Source organism: Corvus cornix, chromosome 12 (genome assembly GCF_000738735.6).
Source record: "Corvus cornix cornix isolate S_Up_H32 chromosome 12, ASM73873v5, whole genome shotgun sequence".
Lineage (NCBI taxonomy): Eukaryota > Metazoa > Chordata > Aves > Passeriformes > Corvidae > Corvus > Corvus cornix.
In genome coordinates this window covers 7,657,396-7,674,715 of record NC_046342.1, presented here as the reverse complement: position 1 = coordinate 7,674,715, position 17,320 = coordinate 7,657,396, and the positions used below count along the sequence as shown (strand labels likewise).

General features: G+C 37.0%; 1 protein-coding gene across 14 annotated transcripts in view; it reads left to right on the top strand.

Annotated features, from left to right (window-relative positions):
• ERC2 (ELKS/RAB6-interacting/CAST family member 2) overlaps window positions 1-17,320 on the top strand; it is a 431,010-nt gene that overhangs the window by 361,030 nt on the left and 52,660 nt on the right. For all 14 annotated transcript variants that reach the window (XM_039558888.1, XM_039558887.1, XM_039558889.1 and 11 more), the window contains one exon: window positions 10,262-10,452. The gene's annotated coding sequence lies outside the window, so the exon portion shown is untranslated. The remainder of the gene's footprint in view (window positions 1-10,261; window positions 10,453-17,320) is intronic.

Sequence of the window (17,320 nt, the reverse complement as noted above, 5' to 3'; positions counted from 1 at the left end):
GCAGAGGAAAATGCACCTTTTGGGTATAGTACTGACTTCCATAAGTGATGTTATTCAAAGTCTTCTCTTAAGCATGGATTAATAAGCATTTACACTATGAAGAAAGTGGAGAAAGGCAGAGTTAGGTAGAAATTCTTGTTCAGATGAAAGAAATCATGTTTATAAAACTGGATTTTTGAAAAGGAAAGTGTTGAAAGAAATAAAATGTAGTTGAAGGAATAGAGAAGAAGTGAAAATTACATGTTTATCCAGCTTATAAATTATGCTATATTTTCCTGTATTGTATTTTAATTCCTTGATCTTTTAAGGTCAATGGGAATTTCACCACTGACTTGATTGGCACTATTTCACCCTGCATCTGTGAGAAGCAGTTTCTGCTTTTTATTACTATTTCAAAATGGCATCCTTCCTTTTCTTCTCTCACTCCAGTTTCCTAAGGATTTATAATCTTTTGCATCAAAAGGAAATTTTTTCCTGGTACATACTGTATAGTTGAAATTCAAGTACCAGGCAAAAAGCTGGCTGACCTAATGGGCTGATTCCAGCAGAGCAGACGTTTTGAATCTGGACTTCTTAGTTATTGGGGGTACAGGATTTTGAATGCTTTTATCCTTTTATTGGTGAATGCACTAAAGTGCATGCAGACAGAGAATGTTAAAGTGGCAGTCAGATAAACTTGTTAAAGCAGTGGGAGTTTTTCCTTTCTTTCTACGTGACTTTATCATCACAGTGGAGTTAAAAGGCAATTAGCCCTTCAGCTCTTTTCTGGCCAGTTTATTGGCATTTTACACACAACTGTTGAATAGACAGTGCCATATTAAAAATTCCAGTGAAGCTGGCCTGGGGATAACAGACTCTAAATTTCTGGTTAATGTAGGTTTCCTTGAGAGGAGCTATTGCCAAAAAGCTCGAGTGAAATTATCTCAGAACAGTACCTATGCTGCATGTACTCATAGTTGATGGAAAATTGTAGTAGTCTTGCTGCATGCTGTGTTACATTTCCAGGGAAATATTTTTATAAAGAGTGTTTGATGAAAAAGTTTATTCCTTTAGTAATAACAGGCTACCCACTGTGTGACTTTAGGCAGTGAACATGGTGAGTGGAACAAGGCATTTTCGTCATCAGAACAACAATCGTACTTGCTTTGCATTTCTGTAATTTTCGTCCAGGGTCATTAAAACACTTTACAAATATGGATTACTTATTTCTTTCAGTACATGAGAAGATGGGGAACAGATTATTATGTCAAAGTTTTGACCAAATGTAGACCAAATTTGGTTTGGTTTGGTTTGGTTGGGTTTTTTTCTGTTTGGGATTTTTGTTGTTATTTTGGGGGGGGTGAGTTTAGAATTGTTAGGAAACCTTGTGGGTTTTTTTTCTCATTTCAGGGTCAATAGAAAATCAAACATGTCTTTTGCAATTCTTGCACCCCAAAGTACTAACAACCAAAACCTGGCTGTAATATTTTTCATGACTGAGGAGAATGAAGTACAACACAAGACATATAAGATCACTACTGGAGAGTAAATTGGATTTTTCGTAGTATTTCAGTTTTAATCTGGTCTTGCCAAAGAAAATAAAAAGTTTTTGATAGGCTTGACTGAGACTATTATTGTGTCTTAATGATGCATTCATTGCTTCTGTGAATAAATTTATTTAATTAAATTTTGTAGCTGATTTTAATTTACTGATGTTAGATCTCAAGAAATTCATTGAGGTCTGTGAGTGTGATTGAGAGCCAGAGGGTAAAAACAAAGAGCAGATCTGGTATTTTTAAGCTGACCATATGGATTGCTTACACTGCTCCAAGCTGCCCTGGGAAATCAGCAAAAAGGCTCCTTAGAAGTCCAGCTGATTTTTGGATCAGATCTCTTTCAAAGTAGGGAAGAAAAGCTGGTAGGTTTAAAGGGTCAGAAACCCTATTTTCACTATGTTTCAGTTTGCATGACAACTCCAGAGGGCACCCAGATTTTGTTCAGAGAGCAAGTGATGGATTTATGCTCCAGTGTGCATTAACAATAAACAAAGCAAATCAAAATGCCTTCATTTGCTCAGGTATGTAAGTTAACAGAATTTCAAAACACTGATTTGAAGTGATCCCTAATAGCAGGTTTATTTTAAATGGTGTGTATTTGAACTGTCCGTGTTAAAAACTCAGACTTTGCTTCTGATACTCACAAGCAATCATTAAAGTCATCTGTAACTTTTGTCTTTTAATACAGCAAATACATATTGCAAGACAACACAATGGTTTCCTTAAATGGGTATTGACATGTAAATAGAAAGTCTGGAAGTTGGAAAGTGCCAGATTTCAAGTAGCTCATAGAATTTTTTTTTTAAGGTGTCCTTTTGGGTACATGTTACAGGGCTTTTCAGTTACACACCCATTTACTGCCTTTTCTGTAGCACCTTGCTGCTGTTCCATGCTTGCTCCCTGTTGTACTGACTCCGTTCTTGAGCTGCATTTTAAATGGGACAGTAACTGTGCGAGAGACAAGCAATTATGTTATTGGGCAACTTAGCCCCATCTCTTGCTTCAGATTTATTATGTGCTAAAAAATTGTGTAGGCCAAAATACCGGTATTGCATGAACTTCTACTTAATTCAGCCAGGGCCTGTCTGAGATGCAGAGAGCACCCTCAGCAACTTAAGAGAGATAAAAACTCTGCCATGACGACAGGAAGAGTGTCTGGTCATCAGGAGCAAAACCAGTGCTGAAGCACCAGGAGTGGTTCTGAGCTTTAGGCCATCGCTGGCAGTTTTCTGGGCTGCCAGAAAACAGTAATTTTTCACATCTAAAAAGTGAGGAAAATGAAAAATAAAATTTTGTTTTATAGAGACGTGTCAAATATAACTCTATGCAACTGTTTTAAAAATGAAAAGGACTATAAAATCTGAAGAACTTTACACAAGTAAGCCTAATACATCAGAGCAAATGACTGAGACATCTGCAACAAATACTTTTGAAACTGTGCCCAGTGTCTGTGCACCATCTTTTCCCACACAGATAATAATGCTCTTCTCCTATCACAAAGAAGAAAGTGGATTGTTAGTGCTCTAGAGAGATCCAGATATAGTGGTGAGCAGCACAGGAAGCCCAGGAAGCAAACAGCACTATAGTTTCAGGGAGATGCTTAGCAATAGCAGCATTTTTAAAACTTTGGTAGTGCTGGGAGCAACTGCACTCTGTAAGGAACATTTGTGCTGTGAGCAGAGTGACACAGACCCTGGAGTGAAAAATAACGTGTGATCATTAGTTAGAAATAGCCATAATTTATAGACACCAGGGGGCAGAATTAAGGTTGCAAGGACACCTATAAACCTGGCATTCCCAAGCAGAGGGCTATTTATGTTCAAACTCAAGCACACTTTTAAATTTAAATATTTGAATGGTATAGAATTTGTTGCAAATGACATCCTGTTTATGGAAACAAAAACGTTTAAATGCAGTTGGAAGAGAAGTGTGATTGTTCATTTGTTACAAACGTGAATTTAACTAAAAGCTAATTTTTCTTAGTTTCAGCTTATGTCCAACACTTTACTGTTTGTGCATAAATTAGTGCAGCTTGCTAAAGGAAAAACATCAAACAAATCCTTTCTTGAAGGTTAGACCTCTTTTTCTTACTTTCTGAACTGCAGAAAATGCTGTGGATAACTGCAGCTTTTTATTTCCAACGTGACCTTCCACGTTCTGAAACTAATTTGCCATACTGCTTCTCAAAGTCTGCTCAAGGACTTCCTTTAGCAGAATAATGTGGTTCTTATTAAGCACATCCTATAAGACCCAGGAGTATTGCATGCAAAGAAAATAAGACGGAAACACAAATGAATTTCCATCCTCCAGTCAGATATATGATATTGATGACCAGGATGCATATGAAGGATATTGTAAAGAAGACAAAGAAAAAGAATTAAAGCAAATGTCTGACAAATTGGCTGTCTTCAGATGCAAGGATGACAAGTGGTCTGTGCAGCTCAGTAGAGGACACGGAGGCATCAAGCCAAATCGTTATGTAGTCAACAAGTCTCTTTGAATCACATGGTTATGTGTAACCTCTCTTTTAAATAAGGCCTCACTTTAAATTACATCATCACGAAAGACTTAAAAGCCATGAAGTTTTATGTGAAAACTGATAGTTTAGCTTGACTCCAAATGTTGTTCTTCACAGTTATGAATTTTATATTTTTACAGGAATAATGAGGTATTCTGTTAAAGTGGAACTTCTTTTGGGTATTATTTCCCTAATTTTTGAGTAGGTGCTCCAAATACAAATAATTGTGAAAATAACAACCTTAATTTCAAATCTGTTTCTTCCTTAATTTTTTTTCTACAAGGTGACAAAATAATTTCATACTAGCATAATTTGATGGAAAAATTCACTGAAATAGCTTCAGTGTACAATCTCTAGAAATAGTTCAGTATATAATCTCTATAACTTGTGATGTTCTTATTCCAGTGGAGCTAAATATAGATTTCAGAGTTTTTACAAGGTTAATGAGGAACCTTTACCCTCTGTACGCAAATCAGTGCAAGTGTAATTAAGTGAACAGACTCCAGAATTATCACTATTTTCGTTTCATTCTTAAACAAGATGCAGAATTTGGGTAATCAGAATTGTAATATGATTTTCCTATTAATCTGTTTTATACCATGAAATGTGATATTTTCACCATGACTAATCCATGAAATTTGTCAACTTTGTCTGTGATTTACACAAGCTCTATTTATAAAGAGAACTTGTTTGAGTCCTAAGGCATGGAATATTATTTCCCAGCATGCTTTTGGTGGCTTTTTGCTAACAAGTATAAACAAAATGTGCTCATTGACTATATTATTATTTCAAGATCAGGAGGTAAAACATGAGGAATGTTGAAGAGTATACTCCCTGTAGCAGTGTATATTAGTCTTAAGCCATTAAGAAGAAAATAGCCTATCATATCAGAGTTGGTAAGGATGGTTGTGATCATAAAGTTTACCTAAAATAATTGGATAACTTGCTTGTAGATTAAAAACATATGTGTTTCTTGTATGTCTTTATGCTGAGGCTTTAGAATTAATTGCTGTCAGCATAAACCAGACCAAACAAAAATAGATTTGCATCAATTCTTTGTAATGGGGGTAAGAGACAGGCTTGAATGACACTGAAGATAATTCTGTTTTGTATTTGGGGGGAAACGGCTACACAATGTTCACATACGGGAGTGCAATTTACTATATATGGGAAAGAACAAAGATCCTTTATGTAAATGTAATAACAGGCAAGTAATACCTTCAAAGGAAAGAAAAACAGTCTCTTGGGTACAGAAAGTTCATCTGCTCCAGCTGTCCTCTCTCACTTGTTGGGGGAAGACATTTGGGGAAAGGCCAAAACACAGATACTCACAAGGCATCCAGTTTTTCGCTCAGCACAATGTCTTAATCAGCTCTTACTGAGCTGCTCTGCTCTGTACCAAACAAGCTATAAATATGCAGCACATCCGTGCATGTAAATAAGTCCCACTGCCTGTAGTGATGAGAGCAAGATGACTCTGGGTTTTGGTAACAGCACAACACTGCAGGTAAGGGAGAAGCAGCAGGGAGGAGCAGGGGCCCAGAGCAGGAGCTGCTGAGTGCCATGGCTGTCTCTACATCATTTCAAATTCCTGATCACATGGTTTTATGAAAGTTCCCCAGAAATCATACACATTAAGATCACAGATGGCCAGCTTGTTACAAGATCCATAGACTGGAGCCAGATAGCAAAAGCTTGGTCTGCTCTGTAATCTGGTGTTTCTCCAGCAGGAGTGACCGTAGATTACCCACGTCCATCAACTTATCAAAGTGCAGACATCCTCTCTCATGGTGCCATGATGTGAAATGCCCCCTTTGTGATCAGATCATGGGATCTGATCATGGTGGAGAAAGGTCAGGGAGTACAGTGCCCTCAGGTGTCTTCTGTCAATGCCGTGGTGTCCGTATGGGGTTGCCCAAGCCATGGCGGGGGAATTCTGTGCCCTTGTGCTTCTGGTTGGCCTTCTCTCTGTCCTGCTTCCTTAATCACTGTAGCTCATGTTCTCAAAGGCCCAACTGCCTCTTAATCTGATTTCTGAATGAAAACAGTCAACTGCACCATGTAGAAGTTCTTATTTCACAATGTTCTGAGAGTCATGGTGAACTGTGGTCTCTACTCCAGGCTGGAATCTGACCTCATAATTACAATTTATTTCAGACTTGCTAAAGTATTTAGCCCAAAAGGATGTTTTGTGCAGGACAGGGAAGAATTTGGTGTAGACAGATGAATGTTTTACACATGATGTTTGGCAATTCCCTAGCTAAAAAGCAATTGAATAAAGTTTCTTTTAATTGCTCATAGCATAAAATGGAAAATAAGGGGAATCTCAGCCTTTTAAAAGATATTTTTAAAGTAGTATAAGTGAAAAATAGATGTTTAGCATTAAAGTCTGATTTACTATAACACCATAAAATTTAGAAACCAAAATGATTTGTTGATCATCTTACTTTAATATCTCAGTGTCTCCTTAAAAATGCAACTGTCCCCTTCAGAGCCTTGAAACTTGTCTAATACTACTGATATATGCAATTTATGAATAACCAGTGGGGCTGCATGGGTTCTGATATTCATTCTGGATATCCTAGTATTTGGAGCTATTTTCACGTGTATTGTTCTAATGTACATAGAATTGCTTGGGACAGAATTAAAGCTGCATCAAACTATGAAAGCTTTTTGTTTAATCCATTTACTGAATAATTCAGTAAAGACTCCTGTGTTTTCTACACTTAGGCTCTTAAAATTATTGTCTTTATGTTACAAAGAATTCTGTTCTACATGGTTAACGTGTCATGTTTGTATAAGAAAAAAATGCTCTCCTGTGTAAATGAGGTCTACAGAATTTGCTTAAATATTTGTTGCTTATGAAAGTTGTACAGCAAGGCCTTTTCCTAAGGCATACATTTATCAGCTAAAATCTTGATTGTTTTGCCTGTATTATGTCACTCACGTCTGGCAAGAACAGCATCCTGCTGTTTGTGAAGCTGACCTCCTGCTGCTACTTAGCCACTTGTAGGATTCTATCCCAATTCCTCTAATCCACTCTGTTTCAATAGCACCATATTTGGGCTCCTTCACAGATTCTTTTGCTGCCCTGTTTGGGATGCTCTATGAGCTGAATTAGAATTTTAATGTTCCGTTCAAAACAGAAGGAACCTTTTTGTTAAATGAGAATATAAGGAATAATCTCCTCCCCTCCTTGGACAGAATTTCTACACATGCACTGTATTATTTTCCTTCAAACTTTTGTCCAGAAGTTTGGGGCACTATTTCAATATATTGGTTTACTTTGTGTAAATCAGATCCAATTTGAGGTTTAATGTTGCAATAAGGCCTGCTACCATCTTAAATTGTTTCTTTCCTGTTGTAACTCCTCATTCAGAGTTCAGTGCTCCTTGTTTCCATTATGTCAAGGGTTTACTGAAATCTTTTCATGCTCCTTGTGCAAGTCAGGCCTAATTAAAGCAGAAAACTGAAAGGACTCCAAAAATGGTGTTAGCACCAAAGCACAAAATGCACTGTAGATATTTTTGCTATACTTTTAAGAAGTCAGGAAAGATTTTTGTATATGTTTTTCCAGTAGCTATTTTCTGATCCCCACATGAAACGAGGTTTAGAGAAAGCAACTTAAAGCTTGATTAGTGTATATGTATGTATGTATGCATATAAATATATATGGCATGTGTGTGTATATATATATATATATGTAGTATTTGTATATATATGTGGTCTGTCCCTTTACTTCACACCTAAGCCTGTTAACTTTGCTGGATCTATTTGTGGTCAATACAGCAATTGAAAAAAACAGGATAGCAGAACATGATCCTTTTTAATGCAGAGCTCCTGGGCTTATACTGTGTTAAGAATTGTTCTTTAGAGAATGGGATTTAGTTTACTGAAAAATAAAAATGGGGTTGAATTATGATGCTAATTTTATTCTTTGAAGAAGAAGTTGTTTGGACACAATGCAATATTGCATGAGTCTCTCTTGTACAATTTAGAAAACCTTCAGTGCAGTCTATAGAGCTTACCTAAGTGTTTAAAGAGAAAAAAGATACTATTGAGGTGAAACATATTTCAACAATTTCATAAAGTGTCTCTCACTTGTACCAAACTTCCCTCACTGGAAAATTCATTTTAGAGCATGTACCATGTTTGCTTCAGCTGTAGCTTTCTGCAGTCCCAAGTTCCCTCAGTCTTGCTGGATCATCATCATCAGGAGCCACCCGGTGCCAAGATCTGCTGAGAAACTCCGTGAATGGGGTTAGGGATGCAGCTGGAAACTGGAAAAGACAACAGCTACAGCAGTTTGATACAATGATAAATTTTACAGCTAGAAATGGAATGGAGGAGATAATGGAGAAAACAGGGGAAAGAAAAAGACTTCAGAAAGAGGAGGTGAAACAGGGATAGAGCCAGTGAAGTATGGGAGGAAGCAGAGGAAACAACCCTGAAGAAAAGAAGTGGGGCAAAGAAAATGTATTTGGCCTCCTTCCTTGCATTTAACAAGTAATGTGTATATATGATTTGTTCACAAATGTGTTAACATTCCTAATGATAGCAACATAGAAGAAGGATGTTTAACAGCTTTTATCAAGGGATTTAATCTATGGAATCCAAAATGAAGAGGTTTGTAAGTGATCCCTCTATGCAGTATCAGTGCGAAGACTTGCGGTTCTGGTGCTCCTTCTCTGTTTGTACTTTAAAATTAATTGAAAGCCTCATTGTTTTGTTTAAACTGTGAAAGCTTCCAAGGTCAATGAGTGAGGTAATTGACCTGCCTGTTGTAGGACAAAAATATGTATGTTAAATTGCATAATTAGTTTTAATTACATAATTATGGTGTTTAATGTGGGAGGGTCAAAGGTTACTATTACATTTAGAAGTCATGGCAAGAAACACCAAAATAAGCAACGTAGTTTAATTCTGTGTTTCTTTGGGTTTTAAAAAAGGGGTCCACTGTGATCTATCCTTGACCTTGGATATTTGATGATTATAGCAAAGAATATATTGCTGTTACCCTTTTTGGAATCATAGAGACACCTTTGTAAATGACTAAGTGACTTTACCAAAGACTTCATTTAGGTTTAGAGTACACAAAAGTTAATCAACAGTGGGAACTCAACTGACAGCAATTTAATCTGATTGGGTAAGGTAATTACATGATTACCAGGAGTGTTTATATGTGGACAAGGATATTTTTATTGGAAAAAATCCTAATTGCTTTCTTACTGAGAAGAGAAAAAAACAAACAAATTTGTTGTTGCAGGTTAAGAGGACATCCTTCGTTCCTTGAAATAGCTTCTTTTCATATTTTAGTGACAAAATGAACTCATAATTCTTTGCAAATTTGCTCTGGGATTATGTTAGGAGTTCCTCTGTTTCTGAACTTGAAATAATGCCATCAATATCTTGTTTCATTTAAGCAGCTCATTGCTTATACATCAATTGTGTGACAGCCTAAAGATGTCATGATTCTTGTAATTAATTATCTCTTTTACTGTGTGTAAACACTGTTGCTTAAATACAGCTTGATTTCACCAAACTTAAACCCAAAGGTTCATTATACTAATGGATATTTCTGGGAAGGAGGGCAGTATTTGTTTTTCCATGATGGTAAAAAAAAAAGGGGACTATGTAAAAGGTGGATAAAAGATGGTGTTCCTAAATGCTGGAAGAAAAGGTATCATTTAGGTTCTCTGAATGGTCCTTTAGAAAATGCTCTTTCATTCTATTGACATAGAAGGGAGTGTTGGGAGATGTATCTTCATTAACAAACATTAACCTCTGTGCTTACCTCCTGAAGAGCTCTACAGAGTAGAATCCCATTTGGCTGATAAATACTGGCTTGCTCCAAAACCTGATTAAGGAATGGGCCAGGCCTGGCCCTGGCACTTTTTAGGGTTGTGTCTAAATCTAGATGCCAAAAAAATATATTGACACTTACAAGAATAATTTTATATCACACCAGTAACTTTTGAACACATTCTGCTGGTGGAAATGGGATGCAATCCTCTCAAGGAATTGAAAAGTTAATGAACTAAACATTAAATAAGAAATAAATGAATTTTTGAAATTAAATATATAATTATGGAAAGAATTTCTGTGATATATTCCATGTTACAAAAATTATATGTTCTCCCTTTTGCTAATTTTTCCCTTACAAGTGCTTTAGAAAATATTACAATTTTGAATTGTTTTTCTAAACCAGATGATCCAGTCACTGTTGGAGGCACATAGCCACGGCAAAATCTCATGCTGTACATTGATCACCTGTCCAACCTTTGCCTAGAGTGTGATCCCCAGTTCCTTCAAGAGATCCATCTTTACCTGTCTATAAAGAAGAAGAGGAGGAGGGAGACACCTGGGATATTCAAGTATCAAAGTTTAACACCAGAGCAGGTCGAATCTTGATTTCTATTATTTTCTATATGTGTTGCTAGTTTTGACTTGGATATTTGGCTGGAGATTTTTTCATTGATTGTATAGTATGGGTGGAAGTTGTTCCAGTGTTAAAGCATTTTTTGTAGACTGCTCACTTGCTGAAACTGCACATGCATTTTTCACAGTTCCGTGGTGTGAAATCGAACCCAAAGTCACTCTGCGATTGAGGAAGTTGGCTAATACTGAGCATGCCTGGAGTCTGTACCTCTCCCTTGAACATGTGCTGACCACAGCAACTAAATGTGGCAGCTTGTTTAAAACTGTTCAATGTGCTGTAGCTGGACCCTTCTGTATCTAGCACACAACCAAATCCGGGTCCCCAGCCAGTGCGATCGTTTTCATTCACTTGTTAAACTTTCTTCTTACTCTTCCGTTTCCCTTTCCAAGAGGACTTTGATATCCCCAAAAAGCCAAGGTTTCGTGCACTGTCCTAAGGACTGCCCCTTTAGGAGTGTAGCACAGCCCACACACAAACCTGGAATATGTCCAACTTGTTCTTTGAGCAGAATGTGAACCCCTGACCTCCTGGGCCTCCGGCAAGAGTGCTGCCTACTGAGCCACCAATACCCAGGCCATCAATAAGTTTTAAATGCCAGTTGCAGACTTCACAGAGATAATGACTTCAGTGTGTAAAGGTTTTGTTGTGGAGGCTGCAGTCTCACACATGGCGTGACAGAGTAAATATGCTAAAACCATAGAGAGCCGTTGCATAACTCGCCTTGATATAACAGTTTTTGTAATATGTTTCAAGGCATGGAATATTATTTAAAGGGACCCTGTTATGTAGGCTGAGGCCCAAAATGAAGCTATTATGAAAAGAATGTTTAGCAAAACCAGAAATATGTCCATGAAATTGTTGGAGTGGGAATTTCAGGGTAACGTTGCTTGGATTTAAAGTCGCCTGCATGACATTGCACTGTTGTGCTAGTGAATGAGAACCAGCAAATGAAAATACTGTTAAGTGAGAATCAGAAACTGAGCAGAATAAAGATGTTAGACGGCTATTACTATTGTTATAACTTCTTAAAAATCTTACCTCATCCTGATAAAGATGAGATGAAAAAATAAATTCCAATTTAGTGATTCAAAGCAGCATTATTGACACAGGTAAAACCATGTATTTGCATTTTAATAGTATTTTTAACCTGATCACAAGTAAGTTCTTGTATTTTAAGTACTTATAAAGGAAAATGAGTATGAAACAAGCTTTCAGGTTTTGGCACGTTTCAGTTTTATTGATGTTTTCTATTTAAAGTTTAGCATTAACAGCATACAAGAGATATGTTGATGTTTGCAAACAAAGTGTTATTTATAGACTTGGATCAGGAAGGAAAACATTGCCAGATTCAAGCTAAGACTTAGATTGTTGAAAGGCTGTTAGATAAATTGCATGAACCTTCTATGGAGCACAGGCCAGGAGCCCAGGACTCCCTTTCCCAGCTGAGTGCCCAAATCACTAGGCTACAGACTCTTGCTCCCTCTTGTGTTCTTTCTCTGGCCCAAAGAATCTTGAATTATTTTCTGTACAATGAAAGAGCTTCAGTGGTAGAACTTTGATATCTCCCTCTCCTTGCCCCAGCAATTATTGCAGCCTGTGGCCGACTGATTGGAACGTTCTGCTAAAAGGCCTTGCTGGGTCCTAGGGTGAAGAAGGAATGGGACCAGGGGATTTGGGATGAGCAGTGCCAGGCTGGGAATGACTGTTGTTCATGTGCCATTTGAGAAGGAAATAGAACTTGAAGAATTTTGTTGGAAACCTTCCTGGTTGGTGTTTATTAGGCTGGCTTTGAGAGCACCTGGTGGGTCAAACTCCTCAGGTCAGCTGTGCAGCTCCCCACAGGATTGGGCATAAGCTGAGCCATCAGATGAAGCACCCTGCGTGAGCAGGTAAACTCTGGCCATGCACGGAGATGCAGCTTCTGGGTCTGGCCTGTGTTGCCATCAGAACCTTTATTGCCATCAGAAGCATCTCCAGGGTGGGGTAGGGGCCTTCAGGATCACCATTTTGGCTACACATGTCGAAATTCCCCTCACAACCTGTTTTGAATTCCCACTTTTTTAGGCTTTTAATAGTTTAATTTAACAGTTTGAATGTAGAACTGAGAGATTTTATGAACCTGTTTTTCAAACAAAAGTTAAGTTTTAAAGAATGTGTTATAATTAAGCAAGATGACAGGAAGAATTTGTGGTTCAAAAGTGCATCACCAATTATGAACCAGAGGTAAACATAGTGTGTTTTGAAGCTTAAAAAGTGAAATTACTTTAAACATGTTAGTGCTGTTCAGGCACTTCTGTAGAGCAGTGTGTATTAGATCTGAACTCAGGAATATCCAGCTAAATTGATTGCATCACAGTTATAAAACAAAAGTTTGTCAAAATTGCTGACATCATTCCTAGGCTCTCTTTTTTCCCCCCATATGTATGTTTTTATGAAGTCCTGCAGTGCAGGCCCTTATTCATGCAAATGCATTTATTTGCCTCAGTGGAATTATTCTGGTGAATATGTCAATGTCTAAGATCAACTAGGATGAGTCTGGTTTTCTTTTTAATAGAAATGCTAATTTTGAAAATGACATCTGTGCATTATTTTTAGTCTGAAGGGCTACAGACAGTGTAAAATTGGAATGGTAGATTTCCTTGGCAGTTTTTCTATGATTATTTCTACCTGTTTAAAACACTGGAGGAATAATGTGATTCATTACACATTACTTTTCTGGCAGTAGATGTATCACCTAGTTTGGTATCCAAATGTGAACTATTTCTGCTTTTGTAATATGTTAAATTGGGGGTGGTGGAGATGGGAATAGAAACTTATATTCATAACACGTGGTTGGTTTTAAAGACAAGACCTTTTCTGCCTTGCTGATGTCTATTTTCATTGCAAGGGAAACTTTTATGTAGTAGGAGAGGACTCTGAAGTAGGAAGGATGCAGTCTGTACCCAGTTGCTCATGGTTTAGCTGCAGTTCCTTTGGCAGCACTGATGGTTCCAGACACAGGACTTTCACTGTGCCATAATCTGGCTTTAGCAGGGCTGCCATTTGCTCTGTGTAACATTAATATCTCTCCTTTCCCAGTGAACAGAAGTTAAACTGATAAAGATTGTAATCATATTAATGATTCTGTGTGCACTGCTGTAGGGAACTGCTTAGCACGATGTTGGCTTAATTGCTTTAAAGTGGGTGTGTGTTGGTGTGTTAAAGGGGGTCTTTAGATACCAGTGTTATGAATTTGGGATAAATAGCTAAAACCCCCACTATAGTAACCCACATAATGATAGAGAAAGGTAGAGAGGTCTGAATGAAAGCCAGAATGGGAAAATTGAGTGGGAGGGGGGAGGAAAAAGCATTGCTACAGAAAGGTATGAGTTGATGGAGTGGTAAGCTTGGGAGGTGAGTAGAGGGCTTAAAAAGTGAATAAATTTTGTAAACCTATGGATAAACTATATTACATGACTTCACTTGATTTCAGTCAGTGTAATTTGGGAAGCCCTGCATAAGGCAGTTACAACAACTCAAAGTTGTGATCAATAAGCATCTTGATGGAGGCAGTAGTCAAATGTAAGATCAGCTATAGAAGAACAAGCTAAGAAAAACAGACTTGTAGTTCAAATCACATGAAAATTGCTATTTCATTTGGGAACAGCATACTTCCAAGATTATAGATTGGAAGGGTAAAAGTAAATCACTGTAAATATGACTCATATGTTAGTGAAAGCTCACATTAAAGACCTTATCCTCCCAGCTCTAAAAATAGTCAACTCCGTTGTCAGTTAGGGAAAAAATAAGTAGTGTGAATGCTGTTGTGTTTTCTCTTGCTCAATTTTACAAAAAAACCTTTTTAATTTTACTACATATTTTGTTATTTTTATTTTATAGGAGAGCTTGATTGATGTATGATTAGTAGCAATGTTTCTTCAGCCTCACATCGCTTGATATCTTCAGCAGGAAAAGATAGCATGGCATGGTCTTGCTCTTCTCATTTTAGTGTTGCCACAAAGGAAAATTATTGTTTACAAATGTTTGAAATTGTTTTGCATCTGCTGTTGGAAATACTAAAGCTAATATGGATTTTTCCAAGTTAACAGAGTTTTTGATAGAAATTGTTGCTTTATCAAACCTGAAACCTCTCTCATGTCAAGGGTAGCTTAAGGAAATTTCCTTTAGAAAGCTTTAATTTTAAATAGCAAATAAATAATTTATTGGAAATGGAACTGCTCAAAAAGAAACCTTGAGAGAAATCTGCATTACAATACCCAGAGCCTAATAGTTAGGGCATTATCCTTTAAGACATGCGACTTTGGTTCAATTTCCTTTTCTGAATCCAGCTGAATAGAGACTTAAATCCAGCTGAATATCTAATGCATCCAAGGCAACTGTCTTTACCACTGGACTATTGTCTGTAATAGGTTGGGTATCTCTGCTTTTGTGAAAATTGTGAAAGGATTTGTCCTAATACTAACAAGACCTTTCTGAAATCTTCAGAATTCTTATACGCTGGGAAAGAAACCTTTGTGCTTAGCTTTATTCATGACCCCCAGGCTCTGAAGAAATGCCTGTAATAATCATTATTTTTTATGTTCATACCAGGCAACATTTGTTAATCTGGACTCCAAACTAAATCTCAATCTCAGACTCCATATAGAACTGTCTTTCCATGCCTCTGGTTATTCCTGTCAGCTGTCTCAGGTTTTTCTGTTTTTCTTATATCCATTCTTTTAACAGTTCAACCAAATCTGCCTAAAAGTAGTACTTGGGTTATAACAATGAATTTAATGCCACTTTTCAATATAGTCTTCTGTATTCTTTGCACACTCTTCTTTATTATGATAAACTGAACTCTCTGATCACTGTTGAAGTTGCTGCTGGTTGAAATATCCACTTAATGAACAAAAAAATTCCAAAATATGTTGAAAGTAATTTGATGGGGGTTAGGATATTGTTTTGGAGTATGCAGTCATGATGGATTCCATGAAATTAGAGGAATTGGGATTGTTTGGTGGCCTGTCAGAGTGCAGGTATTCTTTTGAGATTACCCAAAGGGATCAGTTACCTCGGTAATGTGTCCACCAATATTTATTGTGTCTATTTCTTTACACAGGCTAACAAACATTCATCATGTGGGAATGTTGGTCATGATCAACTTGAGCTGAATTTAAATTGATGACCTAAAGGTTAAAGTCTCTGTATCCCATTACCTCTCCCTTGGGCTGTCCATTCTCCCTACAACTGAGTTTAACACCACTTTTAGTTTATCAGTGGCTTTGGAGGACGAGTAGTCTTTAGGAGTGCTTATCTGGCAAATACCATGGATGTCCTGTTAAAAAAAACCCAAAACAAATCAATATGACTTTTTCAGCTTGTTAATACTTGCTGAAGAAGGTTGTGAACAAGTATTCAGATGCTGGACTAATAACTTCACCAGCCTGTTAGATAGCTTTAATCCAGTCATATGGGAACATAATGCAGTGTAGCAGCCCAGTGAAACATGAAACTATGAGAACAGCTGAATAAATTTAAACACATTTTTGAACATTCTAACCTTTGTCATAAAAATCTGATAATATAGAAGAAAAAATAATAACACTTGCTTTTGGTTTTGTTATTTTGTACAGTAGTTGAGAAGACAACATTTCTTGTGGCTGCTGACTTGAAAGCAGTGACAATTTCTAGCACTCCTTTTTGCCCCATATGAAGTTTATTCTTTCTCACTCATTAAGGAATGAATCTGGTTTCTGTTTTATTCAATACTGTATATACATCTCACCCATAAATATTTAAACTGAGTAAATATAGGATCTTAAACATGGAATATGCTTTCATTCTAAACTGGTGGCTGTGGGGGAAGGTAAAAATATTTTATTCAAAGATCAGTGGTCCCTTTGGATGAAGAAAAAAAAAGTGTTTTGTGCTTGCTGTAGGGCAGCAAACTTTTTACCAGATTATACCTTTATTGTTATAAAGTTCAGACTATAAAGAATCTATAGGAAAGGGTTTGCAGATTCTCACTTCAAAAACACATGGCTAGTATTCAGCCCCTATATCTGGGGCTAATTTAATTCTTCTTCTCCATTCAAAGTGCCTCTCTCCTGTCTACAAATGCAGAACAGATTCCCGGGTGATTTTCTTTCTTGGAAGTACCGTCATTCTATTCTAACTGGGAATAGCATGAAATGGAAATACATTTAGGACTCTACTTAAAAATAAACACCAAACAAAATAAAAGCAGGGATAATATGAAAGATAGTTCCATAACAAGTTGATGCAGTAAAATGCAGAAATTTGAAGCATATTGGAAAAAAAAAAAATATTTTCACTGGGAAGACATCCTTTAGCAAACTGATTTTTGTAAATGTAATGTGGCATACCTAGAGTAGTTAATTAATTTTGGCCAAACTGGTAATGCCAATTCATGGTTTTAATTTGATCCATGCAAGCAAAGTCCAATACACATCTAGATATGCAGCAGGCTTTGATCCTATTCTTAAGATGCAATGAAGAGGGTTGCAAAATTAGTTTTATTAAACTGAATACAATGAACAGTGAATATTTGTGCTTTACAGTGTTATGGCTGTGTGACTCCTGTGTGCATTATCCACTCTTCGTTCATATATATTGTACAGTGTGAAGTGCTGAGGGATAACTGAAGGTTGCATCCTGACTCCTGCTGAGGCTTTCTTGAAAATAGTCAAGCTCTTTGTTATGTTTTGGAGTCTGAGGTTCAAGCTGTTTCTTGTGTAGGTGGCAAAGGGGTTGGACCAGCCTCTTCCATAAAGTCTGAATCCTTTTGTGGGTAATATCTTGTTGAAATGTAAAGTAAGCTTTGAT